This window comes from Mirounga angustirostris, unplaced genomic scaffold (genome assembly GCF_029215605.1).
Source record: "Mirounga angustirostris isolate CCGP_5_RB_7025 unplaced genomic scaffold, mMirAng1.0.hap1 SCAF_12, whole genome shotgun sequence".
NCBI classification, from domain to species: domain Eukaryota; kingdom Metazoa; phylum Chordata; class Mammalia; order Carnivora; family Phocidae; genus Mirounga; species Mirounga angustirostris.
The window spans coordinates 82,895,500-82,916,884 of record NW_026991720.1 but is presented as its reverse complement, the minus strand read 5'-3'; the positions used below and the strand labels follow the sequence as shown (position 1 = coordinate 82,916,884).

Below are 21,385 nucleotides of genomic sequence, written 5' to 3'. Positions count from 1 at the left end.
TGTACTGGCCCGAGGGGAGGAGGCAGAGGAGGAGGGAGCGAGCTGGAGGGGGAGGAGGGCCGCGCGCGCGCGCCGGGTGGGGAGCCGCTTCGCCCCTGTCTCCGCTCCCTCCCTCCGCAGCTTGACCCGGTAGTGAAGGCGGAGAGAGAGGCAGGCTGGGTCCGTCTGGCAGCCTACGAGAAGAGGCGGGAGCGGGAAAGGAGGGCAGCCGAGGCCCGGCGTGGGGAGGCCGGCAGGAAGGGCTTCGAGCCCGGTGCGGACCTTTTCTCAGCCTCCAAGCGGCCGCGCGGCTCCTTAGGCTGCTGCGCCGTGAGACGCGCCGACTTCCTCCAGACTAGCGCTCGGCGGGAGCAGAAAGAGCGAGACCTGGGCTTGCGGCGCGCCCCCGGGGCCGCGGCTTTGGCGGGAGCGCGGCGAGCCCCCTGGCGCGGGGCCCTGCCGTGGGAAGGCCGAGCTGGTGGGACCCGTGGACCTATGGGGGAGGCCTGGGCGCGGCGCGCCGGGGGGAGGCGGAGGAGTTCTCTGTTGAGAGAGGCTTTGTCTCCTCACGTTTTCAGTCGAACTTGTCGCAGAGTTCTCAGAATTCCCCCTCAGAGGAGCGGAAAGTTAGGGAAGTACAGTCTGGTTACCCAGACAGCGGGGAGGCAGAGCGTCACTTCGCGCGGTGCAGGCTCAGCCCGCGCGTCGGGCCGGGATGGGAACTTAGCCGAGGGGAGTTGTGGGCTCAAAGGCGAGTCCGGGGACGTGTAGGGGAGGGGGCTTCACTTTTCCTTGGTAGGAGGCGCGGAGCGAGGGGCCGTGGGGTGGGGCGGGAGAGCGGTCGCCTCGAGCAGCCTCCTGGGCGAAGTGGGCTGTTTCCCCCGGGAAACTGCGGCGGAGACGCCTGGGGCACGTCCTCGCCCAGGAGAGTCTCAGACTCGGGCTTGCACCTTAGGAAGAAACCTTAAGATGTCCTGGCGCGACCACTTCGTGCTCCAGAGAAGGAAAAGACGGCTCGGAGCGAGCTTGAACACCGCGGCAGAACCCGGGCTGGAACTCAGCTCGCAGGCCCACCGCCAAGGCTCCTTTCCCTTCACCAAGTTTGCAGCCAGGAGGAGAGGTGAGGACAGGGGCGCCAAGATGCCGGACGGCTGCCGATTTTCACTAGAACGCTAATTTTGTGTAAGATGTTAGGAGTGATTTTTGAAATTCCTGTAACTGGTAAATGAATTTCATTTGCTTTATTTCAAAATGATACGTTTGAGAAAGAAAAAAAAAAGTCGCACACCCACTCTTCTCTTTAAAGCAAAGCTTGAAAAGCACTGAGCAGTTGAGATTTTCAGTGTCTGAGATGAAGAGAGTGTGGGAGGTAAGTACAGTTAAAAACGTGTAGCCCACCCAAACAGAAAGACCAGATTTGAATTCAGGCTCTGCTACTTACCAAGAATGTGATACTGAGTTAATTGCTTGACCTTTGTGAGCCTCAGTTTCCTTATTTGTTAAACAGGGTTAAAAGTACTAATTTGATAGGACCGTGTGAGGCTGAATCAGGTAATGCACACAAATGCTTGCCTGGCACAGGTGGGTAGGCGCTCAAAATAGTAATTTCCTTCCTCTTTTCCTCTCAAGTATAGCTCACTATTTGGGGAAGAGGGGGATCAAATTTAGTCAGAACTAGAAGAGATCTTAAACATGAATTATTTAAACGTGTCTTTTTTTTTCCCTTGAGAAGATGGATCCCCCACTGAGTTGGCTCCTGCTGATGAGGATTATTCAGTGAGCCAGGGGCAGTGCCAGGATCTGAAACCAGAACTGAAGGCAATGCCCAGGAAGGGGGAAGGCTTTTTGGAACATAGCCCAAGCTCACCCAAACAAGTTGGGTTTTAGCATTATGAGATACAGACCTACATGGAAATTAAAAATGGGAACTGAATATGTATTTTCAAACACGTTACAAACTGACATGAATGGGTAAATACTAATATTTATCAAGTTTTAGCCACGTGCCAGATGTTGTACTATAGGCTTTACATTTGTTTCTCCCAACATCTTAATGAAGTAGGTATTATTATCATCCCCTTTTACAGATAAGAAGACTGAGGCATACAGAGATTGTCTTTTGCAAGGCTGCAAATTTAATCAGTGCTGAAGCTAATATTCAGACCCAAGTGTTTTGGCTTCAGACCTGGTCTCATTCACTGCATTGTACTCTCTTCATGCACTTAACCATGTATCATACCAGTGATCAGTACTTAGTGTCCCCAGAGGTTGGGTCTGCATTTTATTGTAGGGAAAATTAGGGAAAAAATGGAGTAGGAGTTTGGCATAAAAGCATTTCCCCCTCAAGAACTCAGAACAGTCATTGAGGTATGTGCCAACAGTTTAGTGCTTCTCAGCTCCTTATTCATCTTCTTTGCCCTGAATTGTGATATTTAGAGCTGGAACCTGTAAACATTGCTTTGTTCTCAGTTGGCCCAATGTTAGGACTTGTCAGTAGAAGATGCTGGAGGGACACTGCATAAAAAGAGAGGCCTCTTCTTGGTACCAGTGCTTTTCTTCTTGCTCCTATGGTGTGGTCAGTGAGTGGCTTTCTGGCCAGTGATGTGTAAGAGACCAGTGTTTGACTACCCTTCATTAACTTTGGCTCGTTCCCAGTGTGTGGCTTTCTAATAAGCCTTACTGGCATCCCAGTGGGTGGATTCCTAGCAAGTTTCACTGACACCGCAGCTGGTGGTTTCCTCACCAGCCCAATCTGTGACACCTCAACGAATTTCATTTGCTGTCAGTTGGGCCACAGCCACATTATCTCCAATGAGATCTGTCTCCCTGTCTTAGTAGCGTAGAGGACAGGGATGGGCAGAATGGTTCTTCTGACTTATTGCCTAAGTTATTATTGGGGGCTTTCCCACAGCCTCAGAGGTACTGGCTGCTCCCTAAACCACTACCCCTGTATTTGTTAGTGATCTCCTCTCTTAGTAGTCACTCCCCTTTTACTAGTTAATAATTCCTTATATTAGCATTTCCCTGTGTCAGTTATTGCGTTGTTTCTGGCTCCTGCCTGGCTCTTGTGTGCTGTCGGTGTAAAGGGATCATGTAGAACCATCTGGGGACTTAGAAATTGGGATGCTGCATCTAGCTATACAACTTGGACTAAGTCACCTAACCTCTCAGAATTTGTTCCCTCATCTGTAAAAAGGAGGTGATAATATATATAACAGGGTTAAAATTTGGATGCATTTTAAATGCATGAAATAAATGCATGAAAAAAATTTACATGTATTCTGAGGACTTGTTAGGTTGTTTCCTGGGAGTAAAAAAACAGCATTTTCTGTCAGATATATTGTCATCAAATAAATTGTTGGTTAGATGCCTCTGCTAACTTTTCAGGGACAAAAGCACATAATTGTGAGTTCCAAGTTGTTCAAGTTTCCAGTGCTGTGAAAAACATGACTGAAATTACAATCATTTTAAAATGCTAGATTCAGACTAATTTGATTACTTTCTATTCTGGTATCCTTCACATTTGCTTCATTTCTTCTTGTCTTCTTTACCCTTTCTGGGTTTGATGCCTGTGTCAAGAAAGAATTATTTCATTGATGAGCACTCTGTGCAGAATATGGCACTAGATTTTGCATGCTGTTAAAAAATAGTTTAACAATCTTAAAAACTGAAGAAAGAAAAGCATTCTTATCACTTTGCGCATTCTCTTGCACAGTATAAATGCTAAACAGAATTCTACCTGATGACAGATATGTCCAGAGTGATAGTGTATAAAATTTCATTATATGACTACCACCTTAACACAGATTTTTATCTTTAGTACTAAATGATTATCTCTTTACACTCATACTAATGTCTTAAGGAAATGGAATGCAGAAGAGCACATATTGATGAAGAAAAGACGGAATATGCTTAGCAATGAGGCTGACGTTAAGAAGTCAGATTCTTCAAGAGCTTGGGACAGGGTCTGAGAGGTGATCTTGGTGATGATAATGGCAATGTATGATAAACTTGACCAACTCCATAGTTTGTCTGTGGCCATTCCTATTATTAAACCTCCTTTCACTTCTGCTTCATTATTCACACACACAAATGCTAATCCATATTTATAAGGTGGATTTATTTAGCGTAATACTGAGCTTCTCAGACTTTTCTATCAAAATATCTCTAACAATGGTATGCTCGCCCACCCCCAGCCAAGAATAATCTTATTTTTTAAGAGTAATCTTATTTGAAGTCTCTAGTTTTTATCTAAAAATTCATATGATTTTTCTACTCTGTAGTCAGTTCATATTTATATGGGTATAAAATATGATTTTTCCCCCAACTTTGCCTTAAAGATGTTCCAGGAGGATTTTCTATGTTTATCTGCTCGTTTCTTGGCCCAGCCTGGTAACTGCGTAGGTATCTACAGCTTAAGTACAGTGACTGGATATACAAGCCCAAGTTCTGGGGAGAGAATTTGGGCTATGAAGATAGATACGGGGACACTTTGAAACCTTGGCTCTTCAGCCTTACCCAGCACTGTGCTAAATGTGGTAATAGAAAAACACTGAACTCCATTTTTACAAAATCTCTTAGTAGGCAGAAAAGAGAAGAAAGATCACTGAAAAAGATTGTATTGCAAGGAGAGGATTGAATGTTGAGAAATCAAGCTTCTTGAAGTTAGTGAGGGGAAAGTTTAGGGGCTGAGATGCCTCCAAACACTTGCACAGAACTGCATATTTCATTTGGTATCTTATCAAACTACATTATAGTGCTAATTCTCTTTACCTGAAAACCTCAAATATTTTGATGACTATAACCTTTATATCAATTAAATTACATAGGAGGGCCAGAACTGTTTCACTGTAGTCTAGAATTAATGTTCATGATTGTGCTTCTGCATATTTTAGAACCATTTTATTATGTCTTAGTATTGCTTATAATATTGGGATGGAATATATGGTCCAAAGTCTCCACAACTAAGGAACTTCCTTTCAAACAGCACTGTCAGTTAGTCACCTAGCCCTTTGTAAAAGATCTGGGGACAGGCGAAATATGACTACTTAAGTCTACGAGGGTATTAGATCATTTTAGTTCGTAGAAAGTTCTGAATGATGTGACTTTGGTCCTTTCGCACATTTTTGTATGAAGTTCCTGGACCATACAGGATATACGAAGGCAGGGAAGAGAACTGCCAAAAACATTTAAATAATTGCTTCACTTTAACTACAGAGTTCACAGTTTGTGGAGCAATTTGACCAGCTCAATAAAAGAAAGCATGATAATGTTTTTTGTTGTTGTTCTGTGACTTTAAAGTCATTGTAATATTTTTTGTAAAGAATAATGGGTATTTTAGTAAGAACTCTTGATACTTTTGCTATCTATTCAACATATGCACAAAACACAAAAGGCTAATACTGTATTTGGATCTGGAAATGTATACTTTCTTATGGAGTACTATGCAGGTATACTTAAATGTCAATATCTGAATTTATCTTTCTTTTTTAATGTTTTGCTTTTTACTTATTCTGTGCCTGTCAATCTTTTATCATCAGTTCACATTCCACTAAACTCAAAAAGTTATTTTCATACCTTTTATACTTTAGGCCCTTCTTACCAGATTTTTTTAAACACTTGAGAAATTCAAATACTTCAATTTCATGCCATGAAATAGCTATGTGTGCCCCCCCTTTTTCTTATTTGAATGAGTAGTTCAATTGCTGTCACTTTATACTTTGTGATTCTAAATCTTTTAAAACCATCTTGCCATTTTTTCATGCATTCATCCTTATAGAAAACTCTATCTAAAAAACACTCTTACTTTCTAACTGCTGCTTTTTTTTTCAAAGTATTATTCCTTCTCTTTTCCAAATGGACATCTCAATCTATTACTTTTTTCTTTATAGATCTCTGTAGATGTATCTTCAGGTTCCCATCAATTCCCATCATAAATTTTAAAATAGACTTAAAATATCCTACATGTATTTTTAATATGACATCTACTGCCCAAATTCTAATCTTGCCTATTTTTTTTTTATCATTTTTGTTGTTAATTTAAAATACCAGCAGTTTCCATTGCAAGGAATAAGCACAAAGAGACAGTATTATCATGGACTCAGTTTTGTCAGTAGTGAACAATCTTTTTAGGTCTAAAGAAAGTGATGGAAAGAAAGTCAACAAATTCTATTTTGAAATATTAAGGAACAATCAGATGTGTTTTCTAGTCTTTGGAAAGGATATTTCAAAAAATTCAAAGACCTGGGTGGCTCATTCGGTTGGGCATCTGCCTTTGGCTCAGGTCATGATCCCGGGGTCCTGGGATCGAGCCCCGCGTCGGGCTCCCTGCTCCACGGGAAGCCTGCTTCTCCCTCTCCCACTCCCCCTGCTTGTGTTCCCTCTCTTGCCTTGTCTCTCTCTGTCAAATAAATAAATAACTAAAATCTTAAAAAAAAAAAAATTCAAAGAAAACTTCATCATGTTTCCTCAGCCAGATTGCTGAGAAGCAAAAATGCTGATGAACAATTGGAGACAATGAGAATGTAATTCTAATCATACTAATTTTAATAATTTTGAAGCCTCTCCAAATACTGCTCTGTGTGACGTACTTTGCTTTTAACCATTTTGAATGTCATGTATGTTTTTCAGACTATGATGAATACTAGTGATCTTATCCTGTCCTTCTGCCCTGCCACAGATGCATGTATACATATATCTTCCAAATATTACATATCATTCATGTAATTTATAGATCCACTGAAGCCCAATCATTTGCTTGGATATGGAATTATTTGAAAGTCCACCTCAATAAATCTCTTCAGTAGTTTTTTATTTATATATAATCAGCTGAAAGTAATCTTATCTACTGAATTCCTATGAAATGCTATCTGATCCATGACATTTCTTTCTGCCTTTCATTATAACATTAGATTTATCTCAGCCTCACTTGTAAGCTATAACTTCTTTGAGAGCATGGCTTATGTTTGTATTCCTGACAGAAGTTGAATGAATAAAGGAGAATACAGTACTAGGAGAAAAAATGAAACATAACTACAATGAATGTGTATGTATATATATACATCATTTATTATGAAAATGTCTATTATATTAAGCAAAGAATCAACTGATGGTAGTAAAGTAAACCCAGAATTTAAAAGTGTATTTCAAAAGGTCAAGAACAGCAAGAAGTTCAGGAAGCTGTTGTTGGTTTGAGGCAGTTGTCTCCCATTTTGGCTATTGAGAATATTTTTAAAAGTAAAAGAGGGAGTTTAAATTTAAGAGAAAATTGTAGTTTAAGATGGGTCATAGGATAATTGGAAAGCATTTAATTCTTAGACCATCTTAATCTTCCAACTTATCTCAGTTAAATTGTAGGGCAATAAAATAATTTGGAGGTTTGGCAAGCCATTGTCTATAATCTCTGAAAAAAAGTGGACATTAGGGGAATCAGCAGAAAATGGGTAAAAAGCAAAGCTATCATGTGCTTCCTAAGAGAAGGATGTACTCCACAAACTATGGGCCACAAAAATTAGGACATCAAGAGAAAGAAAGGATAACATGAAGTTAGCATAGCTTCATAAAGAAGCCAAATGCACATTTTTGTTTATAAAGTGTGACTTGTTTGTTGTGGATCAACGTTAGCTAAATCATTAAGCATTAATGCCTTCACCTCTTTTCTCATATCAGCAATGAATACTCAAAGCCTGGGTCTCCATCGTCAGTGTAATATCTTCAAGTGATTTCAGTTTGCAAATGCTCTGTTAGCACATTCTCCACATCTGACTTTACAGGACTGCACATAATAGGACTATTACTTACCTCTCATAAGCACTCTCAATATCTCATGTGCTCATTCAATCAACTCCCATTGTTCCCTCATGTTGATTTGGTGGGATTGCTCTGGATCCTTTCAAAACATGGAAGCCTTTTCTTGAGTAATTCACTGACCCTAAAGCTGTCAGATATTTTAAGACCACTGTCACGATTTTAATATTGTAAATGTGTAATGCAAATTTAATCAATATCCGTTTAATGCAAAATACACTTTGTGTAGGGGCGCCTGAGTGGCTCAGTTGGTTAAGCAGCTGCCTTGGGCCCAGGTCATAATTCCAGGGTCCTGGGATTGAGCCTCACGTCAGGCTCCCTGCTGAGCAGGGAGCCTGCTTCTCCCTCTCTTTCTACCTGCCGCTCCCCCTGCTTGTATTCTCTCTCTCTAATAAAAAAAATAAAAAATCTTTAAAAGAAAAAATATATATACTTTGTGTAAATAAAACTACACTATGAAAAAGTAAATATAAAAAGTATACATTTTAAAATTTTACACAAATGTTTAATGAATTTCAGACTGTTATTTAAAGACAGTTATGAATATTTTACCTACAGTTAATATTGCAATAATTGGTCAATTAGTAGTTATATATGGTCTGGATTTAAATGAATTCCATCTAGTTTTGAGTCTTAATTAAAGAATTTGCATATTCTAAAGTCTTTTAGAGTATAAAGACTGCCATTTAATAAAATTTCAAAATATTGAGAACATATAATTCCATCTAGTTTTGAGTCTTAAAGAATTTGCATATTCTAAAGTCTTTTAGAGTATAAAGACTGCCATTTTAATAAAATTTCAAAATTTTGAGAACATATTTTTATTACAATATAATGATGCTTCCTACTTAGGCCATTTAAAAATTTTTATTTCTATTGTCTACAGAATCTTGATAGGAGAACTAGAAATAAGGAAGTAATTCTTTCATTTAGTAGCAATAGTTTTGGGGTTTTTTTCTAAATCAGAATTGAAGAGGTAAAGGATTCCATGCACTTGGTAATTTCATTGGGTGACTGTAAGAGTTCAGGGACTCATTTAGATGTCTTGCAGACCACGAGAAGAATAAACATTGCATTTTCCTCTTAAAGGCCCCAAAATATTTTAAAGGATGTCAGTTTATATATAAACATTCCCTGAAGCTCCCACTTTAGCAGGAAGCTAAATAAAAGAAGTTTAAGTTTTCCCAATACTAATGGAGATTTACTTCCTAGTCCTTTTCTCTGAAGACAATTGTCTCTCCTCAAGGGTAGGAAGATTTACATATGATTCTAAGGGCTAGAAACACCTTTTCTGCTCTCTCCAAAATGTTTCAGTATGTTTTGTCATATTGCTTGACAATTTTATGTTAAAAGATTTATCCTTTTGGGGCACCTGGGTGACTCAGTCGGTTAAGCGTCTGCCTTCAGCTCAGATCATGATCCCAGGGTCCTGGGATCGAGCCCCGCATCGGGCTCTCGGCTCAGCGGGAGGCCTGCTTCTCCCTCTCCCACTCCCCCTGCTTGTGTTCCCTCTCTCCCTGTCTCTCTCTCTCTGTCAAATAAGTAAATAAAATCTTTTTTTTTTTTTAAGATTTTATTTATTTGCGAGAGAGAGAATGAGAGACAGAGAGCATGAGAGGGAGGAGGGTCAGAGGGAGAAGCAGACTCCCCGCTGAGCAGGGAGCCCGATGCGGGACTTGATCCCGGGACTCCGGGATCATGACCTGAGCCGAAGGCAGTCGCTTAACCGACTGAGCCACCCAGGCGCCCCAATAAATAAAATCTTAAAAAAAAAAAAAAAGATTTATCCTTTTGAGACAATAAAATACAAATATCTCTGAAAGGGCTTCTTCTACTTTAGTCCTTCATATGGCTACTAGTGAACAAAATGTGTTTATATCTTACCAGGATAAAAGGAAGATTGCCAGCCAACAAATCCCTAGAGTCAGTACTACATTATATGTTGCTTAGCAATATCCACGATTTTCTCGGTCTAGTTTACAAATAAAGACATTAGAAATCAAGGGCAGGTTGGTATGTTATATGAAGTTGTGAAATTGGCATTTATTCTGTGTTTCTAATCTCTCTATATTGACTTAAAAACAAAGTAATTGGCAGGTTAATAGGTGGTGTGTTAGGGTGGCAATAATTTAGTTGGATGGCATAGAAAGATGTTTCCTAGGAGATAATTTTTGTTTTTTAAAGATTTATTTATTTAATTAGAGAGAGAGCATGCACACGCACGCACTCGAGTGTGGGGAGGGGCAGAGGGAGAGAATCTCAAGCAGACTCCCCTTTGAGCACAGAGCGATCTCATGACCCTGAGATTTGACCTGAGCTGGTATCAAGAATCAGACGCTCAACCAACTTAACCAACTGAGCCACGCAGGCACCCCTCCTAGGAGATAACTTTTAGGCCAGGACTTGAATGAGGTGTAACATCTAGTTGTGAAAAAATCTGGGAAGGAATTTTCAGACAGAGAAAAAAGAACTATCTAGGACCTGAAGTAGTAAGGAACATGACATGTCAGAGACGAGGTAATTTTCATTTATATTATTTTATGCATTTGATTTTACTACCCCTTAGGTTAGTCTATATAAGGTCTTCCGCAAATTGGACCCTGCTTGAATTTTAATTCTCCCCTGATCCTTTCTCACCATGCTCCATGCTAGTCAGTGCCTCTGTGACTTTGTATAAGCTGTTTCTTCTGTTGAATAGCCTCTCATTTATTTATTCTTGGCTGATAAACTGACTCATCTCTTAAACTGCACCTCAAGCATTCCCTCTTTTAGGAAGCTTTCTCTCATTCTCGCCTGCCCACCATCCATAGAGTTACTCAAGTAACTTGACTTGTGCACTTGAGACATGGCTTTGCATTTACTGATTTACAGGTCTGTTTTTTATCACTAGTGAGTTTCTTTAAGACAAAGACATTGTTATAATTCATCACCTAGTACATATGGTCCACCATAGTAGTGCTGCTATATAGTAGTACATAATTCTGGTAGTATACAGTAGACACTCAATAAGTCATTGTTAAATAAATCAAGGGATATCTTCTTTTGTTATAACTTAACTAATGTGACGTTTGTCTTCAGAGAAGTTTCCATGACATATTTATCCTAGTTAATAGCCATAAACTAACTCTTCACCACTATAGCTATATCCTATAGCCATTAGGATGTTTCCAATTATTTCATCTCAAAACAAAAAAATGTTAAATATAATCATTTATATTTAATGCAAACTACACCAATGGAAATACGCTGAAAAGATTAATTTCTGACATACAGTTTTCAATTCAATTTTTTGTTTAGCATATTTATAATAGATTTTTCAGCCTACTTTTAAATATGTTGGCATTGAGAACTAGGTAATATTTAATGAAAATCATGATTTAATAGCATGTTTTATGTGACTTGTTTGTTTCTTTTAATTTAGAGTAGTAGAGTTATATTTGAGATCTTAATTACATTTTATTCACCAGAACTCAAATGTTCTTTCTTAACTTGGAACCTAAGGGCTTTTTCAATTCCTAAGTGCCTGGCAGAATGAGAGTAACTGGATGAGAACCTGGGAGGAGAAATTATGGGAGCTGTGGCAAGAGAGGTGGGAGGAGGATATGGACATTTTGGCAGCACCAAACTTTAGGAGATGACAGAGATACAGCATTAAAGTAACCATGCAGAGCCACTCTGGAAAACTGTATGGAGGTTCCTCAAAAAGTTGAAAATAGAGCTACCATATGATCCAGCAATTGCACTACTGGGTATTTACCCCAAAGATACAAAAGTAGGGATCCGAAGGGCTACGTGCACCCCGATGTTTATAGCAGCAATGTCCACAATAGCCAAACTGTGGAAAGAGCCAAGATGTCCATCGACAGATGAATGGATAAAGAAGATGTGGTATATATATACAATGGAATATTATGCAGCCATCAAAAGGAATGAGATCTTGCCATTTGCAACGACGTGGATGGAACTGGAGGGTATTATGTTGAGTGAAATAAGTCAAACAGAGAAAGACATGTATCATATGATCTCACTGATATGAGGAATTCTTAATCGCAGGAAACAAACTGAGTGTTGTTGGAGTGGGGGGTGGGGTGGGAGGGATGGGGGGACTGGGTGATAGACACTGGGGAGTGTATGTGCTCTGGTAAGCGCTGTGAATTGTGCAAGACTGTTGAATCTCAGATCTGTACCTCCGAAACAAATAATGCAATATATGTTAAGAAAAAAAAAAAAAGAAGAAGAAGAAGAAGGTAGCGGGAGGGGAAGAATGAAGCGGGGGAAATCGGAGGGGTAGACGAACCATGAGAGACGATGGACTCTGAAAAACAAACAGGGTTCTAGAGGGGAGGGGGGTGGGAGGATGGGTTAGCCTGGTGGTGGGTATTTAGGAGGGCACATTCTGCATGGAGCACTGGGTGTTGTGCACAAACAATGAATCATGGAACACTTCATCTAAAACTAATGTTGTAATGTAAGGGGATTAACATAAGAATAAAAAAATTAAAAAAAAAAAAAAAAAAAAAAAAAAAAAAAGTAACCATGCAGAATTGGGAATACATACTCAGAGCTTTCCCCATCCCAGGAAGTTTCCAGTATACTAACACTTGCTTAGTGTCTAAAGAGGTATCTGAATGATTGGCATATGTTCTAGGCTTTATCCTAGTCGGGAAGAGGCTTCTACCCTGTAGGTTCTCCTTGAAGTCATTGGGGCTACAAATGTATGATACAAATTTACTGAATGAACTAAGCTAATGAATAAATGTATAAGCCTTTAATATCAGTCCCCTTATTTATTTGTCTTTAAAGTTTATGTCAATAGGTACTCCTAGATTCTTATTTCATCTAATGGGATAGAATCTACTACTAATATTCTTTGTTTTGACATTCAAATTATTTGCTTTGCCCTGGAGGAGCTCCTTCAGGATGGTTTGCTTATCCTTTTGACATGTGCTTTTGATTATTTGAACACTTTTTTGCTTCTTCATATAAAAGAGTATTCCAATTATATCTTGCTCTTTCTCTTCCTCAGCTCTGGAATTTGCCTTTCACCCCCAAGGAACCCTGTTCCTTTTAGTGAAGAATCATATTTAGAAACCAAGATATATTTTGCCTTATTTATTGCTATTTATGGGCCATAATTTCTAAGCCCTTTCAGTGGACAGAGCTAGGAAATGTATATAGAGATATTTCAAGTGTATTTATATGTAATATATTAACTACACTTACATATATTAAAAATGATTTTATACTGATACTTCCAATTAACATCACAAGTCCCTTTACTTTTCATAAAAAGAGATAACTCAAGACACTGGCTTATTATGAACAAAACACTAGGATTTTGCATTTTTTTGTTTTTGTCTTTATTGGTTTTTTTTAAGATTTTATTTATTTGAGAGTGAGAGAGCACGAGTGGGGGGAAGAGCAGAAGGAGAGGGAGTAGCAGACTCCCCACTGAGCCAGGAACCTGATGTGGGGCTCAATCCCAGGACCCCAGGATCATGACCTGAGCTGAAGGCAGACACTTAACTGACTGAGCCACCCAGGTGCCCCAAAACACTAGCAGTTTTGAAGGGACAGTATTTGTTGCCTATATAAAGTAGGCCTGGAAAGTAATAATATTGATCTCATACAAAGCCCACTGAATTAGGTTTCGTTAATATTTAAACATAATGGGGGCGCCTGGGTGGCTCAGATGGTTAAGCGTCTGCCTTCGGCTCAGGTCATGATCTCAGGGTCCTGGGATCGAGTCCCACATCGGGTTCCCTGCTCAGTGCAGAGCCTGCTTCTCCCTCTCCCTCTGCCACTCCCTCTGCTTGTGCTCTTCTGTCTATCTCTCTGTCAAATAAATAAATAAAATCTTAAAAAAAAATATTTAAACATAAAGTATATTAGAATCTTAGATATCAGAGGGAGACATTTTCTAGAATTTGATCTAGATGTTATACAGTAGACTCTTGCAGTATTGTTCTGGATCTGTGTTGGAAGAGAAAAATAAGATCAAGGGTCAGAAGCTTGTACTAATGCTTCACAACATTGTTAACCACATGGAGAAAGCATATTAAGCATACATTACACCCAGAATCTTGAAATTAATGCATATTTATGAGAGGAGTATAAACAAACAAGGAAGTATTACAATGACACACTGACATAGTGACACTAAGTACATGGGGCAAATACTAGTGTTTTCTCTTTGGATAAATACGGTGGCTACAGATACAATACTAGCCATTCCACTTAGCAGTAGCTTGACTATTACTGGATTACCAACTCGAATAACTTGTTTAGAGTTGAAGAGGAGGAGTTGTGAACATCTAAACACTGAGGATTTGCATCATAAAAGCCCTAGGACTAGTATTCTAGTTCTAACAGAGTTCTCTTCCCAACATGTCTTGGAGAACTTTAATCCAATGGGCTGTGTCTCCCTTACTAGGTTGAAAATAAGAGCTTCTCTACTTGTTTTACTAATCCCAAAGATTAATTCAGTAGAAGTCCATGCATACTTTTACTGGTTCCTTTGCTTTATCTAGAAAAATAAAATGTAAAAAATAGTTTGACAGTTTAAAATTTGTTTTATGTAGTATAGTAAAACAAAGATTCCCATTTTAATACTACATCATATATGCAGTTGCTAAATATTGCATTGTAATAATTTAATGACCTGAAAATAATGTAAATATATAAATGTGTGTGTGTGTATGTGTGTATTCATGTAATGCTCTTTTTAACTTCAGAAATCATTTTTTAAAAGTGAATACTTGAGGGGTACCTAGGTGGCTCTGTCAGTTAAGCATCTGACTCTTGATCTCAGCTCAGGTCTTGATCTCAGCGTCATTTAGTTCAAGCCCCACATTGGGCTCCACACGCAGCAGGGAGCCTACTTAAAAAAAAAAAAAGGGTGAAGACCTAAAGAAGCCACCACTGTAATTATAAAAAAAAATTTTGACCAGTGTTAGAAAGCAAAATTAATTAACAATGAATAAGGAGTTATTATGTGATATATATCATATGTTTTGCATTTTATTTAATTATCAAAACAATATATTTGCTAGACTGTTATCCCCATTTTATGGAAGAAGAAACTGAGATTACATACTTTATTGAACTTGGTCAACTTCTTGTAACTAATATATTACGGAGTTTTTAAAGCCACATATGTCTGACTCTAGACCCTGTACTTTCTTGAATGCATCATATAAAGCTTTGCACTGTCCCTGGCCAAAAACAACTTTTGTTAAATTGATTCTTCGCTTTTTGATCTGTAAAGGAAGTATGTTGGCCTATTTTAGTGATCTCCATGTTTTTAAAAAGCAATAAATAATGTTCACTACACATACAGTTTTTTTTTTTTTTCTGGTCTGTATTCATTATTGCAAAACAACTATGACTCAGTGATGCTTTGAACTTAATTTCAATTTTATTAATTAAAACACATCTGTATACATATGAAAACTACCAGTTGTGACAACAGAATAGAGAGCTTTGTTTTGAAAAGTAATTTATAACTGAAAATTGACCATAGATAAATTGTGAAGGTGGGAGCCACACATATGGGGGTAAAAGTTGGCCTGGAGTCATTTTTTTCTTTCTTTTTTAAAACAGTTGTAGCCATTAAACTTTTTTGTTGAAGTATAATTAACATACCGTATTCTATTCATTTCAGGTGTACTATATAATGATTCAGCAATTCTGTACATTACTAAATACTCGTCATGATAAGTGTACACTTAATCCCCCTTATCTATTTCACCCATTCCCCCCCATCCACCTCCCCTCTAGTAACCACCAGTTTGTTCTTGTATTTAAGAGTTTGGTTTTTTGAGGCGCCTGGGTGGCTCAGTTGGTTAAACGTCTGCCTTCAGCTCAGGTCCTGATCCTGGCGTCCTGGGATCAGTCCCCGAGTCGGCTCCCTGCTCCCTGGGGAGCCTGCTTCTCCCTCTCCCTCTGCTGCTTCCCCCTGCCTGTGCGCTCTCACTCTCTCTCTATCAAATAAATAAAATCTTAAAAAAAAAATGTTCGGTTTTTTTGTTTGTTTATGATTCACCAATTCTATATATTACTTAGTGCTCATCACAATATATGAACTCAATCCCCTTTATCTATTTCACCCATTTCCTACCCCACCTCTGGTAACCACCAGTTTTTCCCTATATTTAAGAGTCTGGCTTTTTTTGGGGGGTGGGGTCTTTTTTTTCTTTGTTCATTTGTTTTGTTTCTTAAATTCCACCTATAAGTGAAATCGTATGGTATTTGTCTTCCTCTCTCTAATACATTTCACTTAGTATTATATCCTGTAGGTCCATCCACATTGTTGTAAATGGCAAGATCTCACTTTTTTTTTTTTTTTTATGGTTGAGTGATACTCATTTGTATATATACACCACATTTTCTTTATCCATTCATGTATGAATGGACACTTGGGTTGCTTCCATATCTTGGCTATTGTAAATAATGCTGCAATAAACATAAGGGTGCCCGGAGTCATCTTAAATGAGCTTCATCCAAAAGGACTTCCTAATAAGCAACAGGATCCCAAAAGAGAGTCTATGAAGAGATGGACCTGCTGAGAAGCAAATCACAGTGAATTGTAGGTGAGAGATGCCTAACAATGAATGGAGACAGAAGTAAATGTTCTGAGGAATCTTGTAAGGAACTGATATACCCTGCAAGGGAAAAAACCAAGAGTCAGCTTTGACACCTGCCAAACCAGACAGCAATGATGGCAACTCACGAAAGTACCAGCAGGCAGGAGCTTTCCTATGCCCTTAACTCTATCCACCATCTTGAACCCTGATGTGATCAGAAACAGTGCAAGTTAGCAATTGAGGAGAGAAAGACAAGTTGGGAAAATAGAGGAATATCTATCCAAGCCGTATTGTATACCTCAGGCCTGCCTTCTGTTGCGTGGCTGATTAGGTGAGTGCAAAAGCTTTAATTTTAAATGAAGCTTGTAGTTTTTATTATACTCTGGTTGTACCTATCACTTTCAGAATTAAAATAGTTTAAGTAACTAAAGTACCAGGGGGATTTTTATTATTTAAGACAGCTATGGGACACCAACCAAGATTTTATCCAGGGAAAGGAGAAGAATTACCCTCTGGAGCACACTTTAATGGACATTGTGAGAGAAAAAGTTATTTAATGATTTCATTTGTCAATTCTGTTCCTTCAGAATATCACTGTAGATTTATATATCCATATATCATATATCAAAAAATACACATTTATCTTTATATGTGCATGTATCAGATGGAGCACATTGCCTTTTGCAGATTTTGCTTTTTAAAAATTCTTACTTGATTATTCTCTTAATTGCATTTCTCTATATTTCTAAATTTTTTAGCTATAAACGAAGGGTCAAGTTTTTATATGCAAGATTCTATGTTTTTCTTTATAATTGGAGAAAATCATATCTAAACACCATGTGCACATGATATGTGACACCCCATCATATTTGCATGTGAATGTTTATAAAGTACAAATCATTTCAAATTCCCAGGATCAGAATTAGATTTGGAAAAAAAAAATGTATTCAATAAGATGTGTAAGATGAGATAGAATTAATTCTAATTGAATTCACATAGGATTTGAAATTAGATGTAAATCTGTAATATCGTATTACATTAAGTATAAATTAGTATTTGATTTGCATTCAGAAAAATGTACTATGTTCACTTCTGAGAACCATTTAGAACATTAGAACAGATATTCTATCTTTATTTTCTCTTTTCCCCTTGCCACTTAAATGTTATTGAAAAATCTGTCTAACTTGATTGCCAATATTAAAGACTGGTTTTGAGAAATCCAGAGAAACTAAGATTCATATTTTAGAGAAAGAATACAGTAAGAAGTATTTTTATAAGTGTCAAAAAATGTTTCTTAAGAGGTAACAATTTTAATACCTTAAAAACTAATCTAACAAATACTGAACTTTAGTTAAGGCTAGAAAAGATATACAAAACACAAGAATTTCTTGAATAAATGTTCCACATTTAGCTTAAAGAATTAATTTAGGACTTGGTATTCCACTGTTAGTATGTGGACATTAAAGAAATGTTATTTGAAACTGATAATGGTAATTAACTTAGAAAATCTTTAGAATTTGGATTTAGGTCCTATGATTCAGAATTTAGATGTTGTCCGAAGGAGATTCGTATTGGACCCTAAAACTACCATTTAATTAGGTGTATTAAAAAAAAAAGAAAATTCTAACATAAAAAGCTGTTAATGTCCTATATGACCTCATTCTTACTACTATGATGTAGGTGATAAAGTTTATAAGACGTGTATTTATATTTCATTATTAACCATGGCTATTCATAAAAAATTAAACCCCAAAATATAACAAAAATGAATAGTTATTAATGTTTAGTATTACTCTGAAAATTGAGACTGTTTAAATGCTGGTTGTGATTATATAGCATTCTGAATTCCGTGAATCCTTTGACAGTCCTAATTTCCTACCTAAGAGCTATTCTCCACTTCTCCCTTACTGACAGGACCCCTTTTTGTTCAGGTTGGCAGTGTTCCCGGATAAAATACCTTCTCAGACTCTGTTGCAGCCAAGAGTAGCATTGTAATAAAAGTACAGGCAAGGAGATAGAAGTATATTTCTGCTAAGAGACTTCTGGCATTATTTTTGTTTTTCTAATACAAACATTCTTTTTGTCCCTTTCTCTTTCTCCAGCCTAAAGCACAACTGAAGAGGCAGAAGCCATCCTGCCTCTATAATTAGACAAGCATGAAGATAAAACCTTCCCTATGAGGATAATGGAACAAAGTGATAGAAGGGGCCTAGACTCCCTTCCTTTAGACTTCTTGTTATCTGAGGAAAATAAAATGCTATTACAAGTTTAAGCACAGAGATGGGCTTCTATTTCGTGCATATCAATACATCACAATTCATATAATGTCCATTAATTGGCAAAAGTATCCATTTTAAAGGATTAATATGAGAGACTAACAGATACCTAACTACAGTTAAATCTCAGAAAAATTATAGTTTTTTAACCCATCGTATTTTTGAAATTGATCTCTCAAAGTCAGTTATCAAACTATTAAATACATTTGAACATTGCTATGCATTGTTACAGTGAATCCTGTTATTTTCTAGGTGTATTATTGTGTATGTGCCCACACGCACATGTGTGTGTATTTACATATACTCAAGGAATCTGAAGGAACCATGATTTTATAGGCCACTCAGTGCCCAAACTCATATCTCTTAACTCATTCTTTTTTTTTTCTTTTTAAGATTTTATGTATTTTGGGGGGCTCCTGGGTGGCTCAGTCATTAAGCATCTGCCTTCAGCTCAGGTCATGATCCCAGAGTCCTGGGATCAAGCCCTACCTCGGGCTCTCTGCTCCGCGGGAAGCCTGCTTCTCTCTTTCCCACTCCTCCTGCTTGTGTTCCCTCTCGCTGTCTCTCTCTCTGTCAAATAAATAAAATATTTAAAAAAAAAATATTTTATGTATTTTTTGAGTGGGGAAGGGGCAGACGCAGAGAAGAGAGAGAATCTCAAACAGACTTACATTGAGCATGGAGCCTGATGTGGAGCTTGATCTCATGACCCTGAGATCATGACCTGAGCCAAAAACAGGAGTCAGATACTTAACTGACTGAGCCACCCAGATGCTCCTCTCTAATTTATTCTTTTTTTTTTAAGATTTTATTTTATTTATTTATTTGAAAGAGAGAGAATGAGAGAGAGAGAGAGAGCACATGAGAGGGGGGAGGGTCAGAGGGAGAAGCAGACTCCCCGCCGAGCAGGGAGCCCAATGTGGGACTCGATCCAGGGACTCCAGGATCATGACCTGAGCCGAAGGCAGTCGCTTAACCAACTGAGCCACCCAGGCGCCCCTCTAATTTATTCTTTAAACCTTTCTATTCAATATCCACTTCCTTAGGGAATAAATCCTAATGTAACCCATTAAAAATGATTTAATGATTTATTTATCTTCAACTTATCATTGGAGGCTTCTGGTGTGTGTGTGTGTTGTCCCATTTACTTTATTTGTATACCTACTTTCTTGAGGGTTTTTATCATAAATGGATGCTAAATTTTGTCAAATGCCTTTTCTATATTGAGAAAGCTATGTGATTTTAATCATTTCATTGATGTGGTGTATCACACTGATCGATTGGTGAATGCTGAACCATCTTTACATCCCTGGAATAAATCCCACTCAATATGGCATATCATCCTTTTAATGTATTGTTGGACTCAGTTTGCTAATATTTCTTTGAGGATTTTTGTATCTATATTCATCAGTAATACTAGCCTGTAATTTTTTTTGTGGTGTCCTTGTCTGGTTTTGGTATCAGGGTAATGCTGGCTTCATGAAATGAGTTTGGAAATGTTCCCTCCTCTTTGATTTTTTTTTTTTTTTGAAGAGTTAAAGATTGATATTCTTTAAATCTTCAGTAGGAAAAAACAAAAAAGTCTTCCATAGAATTCACCAGTGAAGCCATTTGGTATGGACTTTCGTTTGTTGGGAGGTTTTTGACAACGGATTCAGTCAACCTCCTTAATTATTCTTATGTTCAGATGTTTTATTTCTACATTACTCAGTCTAGGTAGGCTGTATATTTCTAGGAATTTATCCATATCTCATATGTTCAATTTGTTGGCTTGTAATAGTTCATACTACTTTCTTTGATCCTTTGTATTTCAGTGGTATCTGTTTTAACATCTCATCTTTCATTTCTGATTTTAGTTATTTAAGGCCTCTCTTTTTTTCTTGGTGAATCTAGTGAAAGTATTGTCTATTTTGTTTATTTTTTTTAAAAAGTATGTGATGGCCTCCAGTGGTTCCTCAAGGTATGGGGAAAGGACTTTGAGGTTCCATGCCCTCTGTGATTCACCACTCTCCCTACATCTCTACACGTTCACCTACCCAGAAGCTCTCTGAACACTGTCCTTTTGGGATTTTATGGAGCCTTCATTACATTACTGATTAAATCATTAGTCATTGACAATTTTTTTCAGCCTCCAGCCCTCTCCTGCCCCTCCCCAGAAGTCAGGGTGGGGATCAGGGATAGGACTGATTTCATCTTGGTTCCCCTGATAATAAGCCCCCATCCTCAGTTGCTTTCCAGAAGTTACCTCATAAGCCCAGTTGTGGAAAGGAGCCTGTTAGGAATAACAGTACACCCATTTCATTTTTATGGCTCTGAATCCATTTCAGGAGCTGAGGACAAGAGCCCAAATATTATAAGAAAAGATGTTCCTATTGCTCTTACTGCTCAGGAAGTTTCATGGGTTTGGGGAGCTTTGAGCCAGGAAACATGGATGAAGACCAAATATATATATTTCTTATAACTCATGATATCAAAAATGAATATACAGAAATCTTTAAGTTGGGGGGGTAATATAAACATTTCACTGATTAGTAAATTAAGCCTTAAGATTACATTTCCTTGGTAAAAATCATTACTGATATAGATGCTATTTGTGCTAAGAATAAAATGTCTTAAACTTTACCGCTTAAACTATCCCAGAAATAACTTTTCTCAACTTTCCATTAATATGACAAGATTAAAAGTTACTAAGTCATAGGGTACCTGGGTAGCTCGGTCAGTTAAGTGTCTGCCTTCTGC

The 21,385-nt window shown here is 38.0% G+C and overlaps 1 long non-coding RNA gene across 1 annotated transcript; it reads left to right on the top strand.

The window, feature by feature from the left end:
• Positions 1-99: 99 nt before the first annotated feature.
• Positions 100-20,078, top strand: LOC135362121 (uncharacterized). Its single transcript, XR_010406555.1, has 3 exons — positions 100-457; positions 935-1,099; positions 18,473-20,078. It is a non-coding gene; the product is annotated as an uncharacterized LOC135362121 (long non-coding RNA).
• The last annotated feature ends 1,307 nt before the right edge of the window (positions 20,079-21,385 follow it).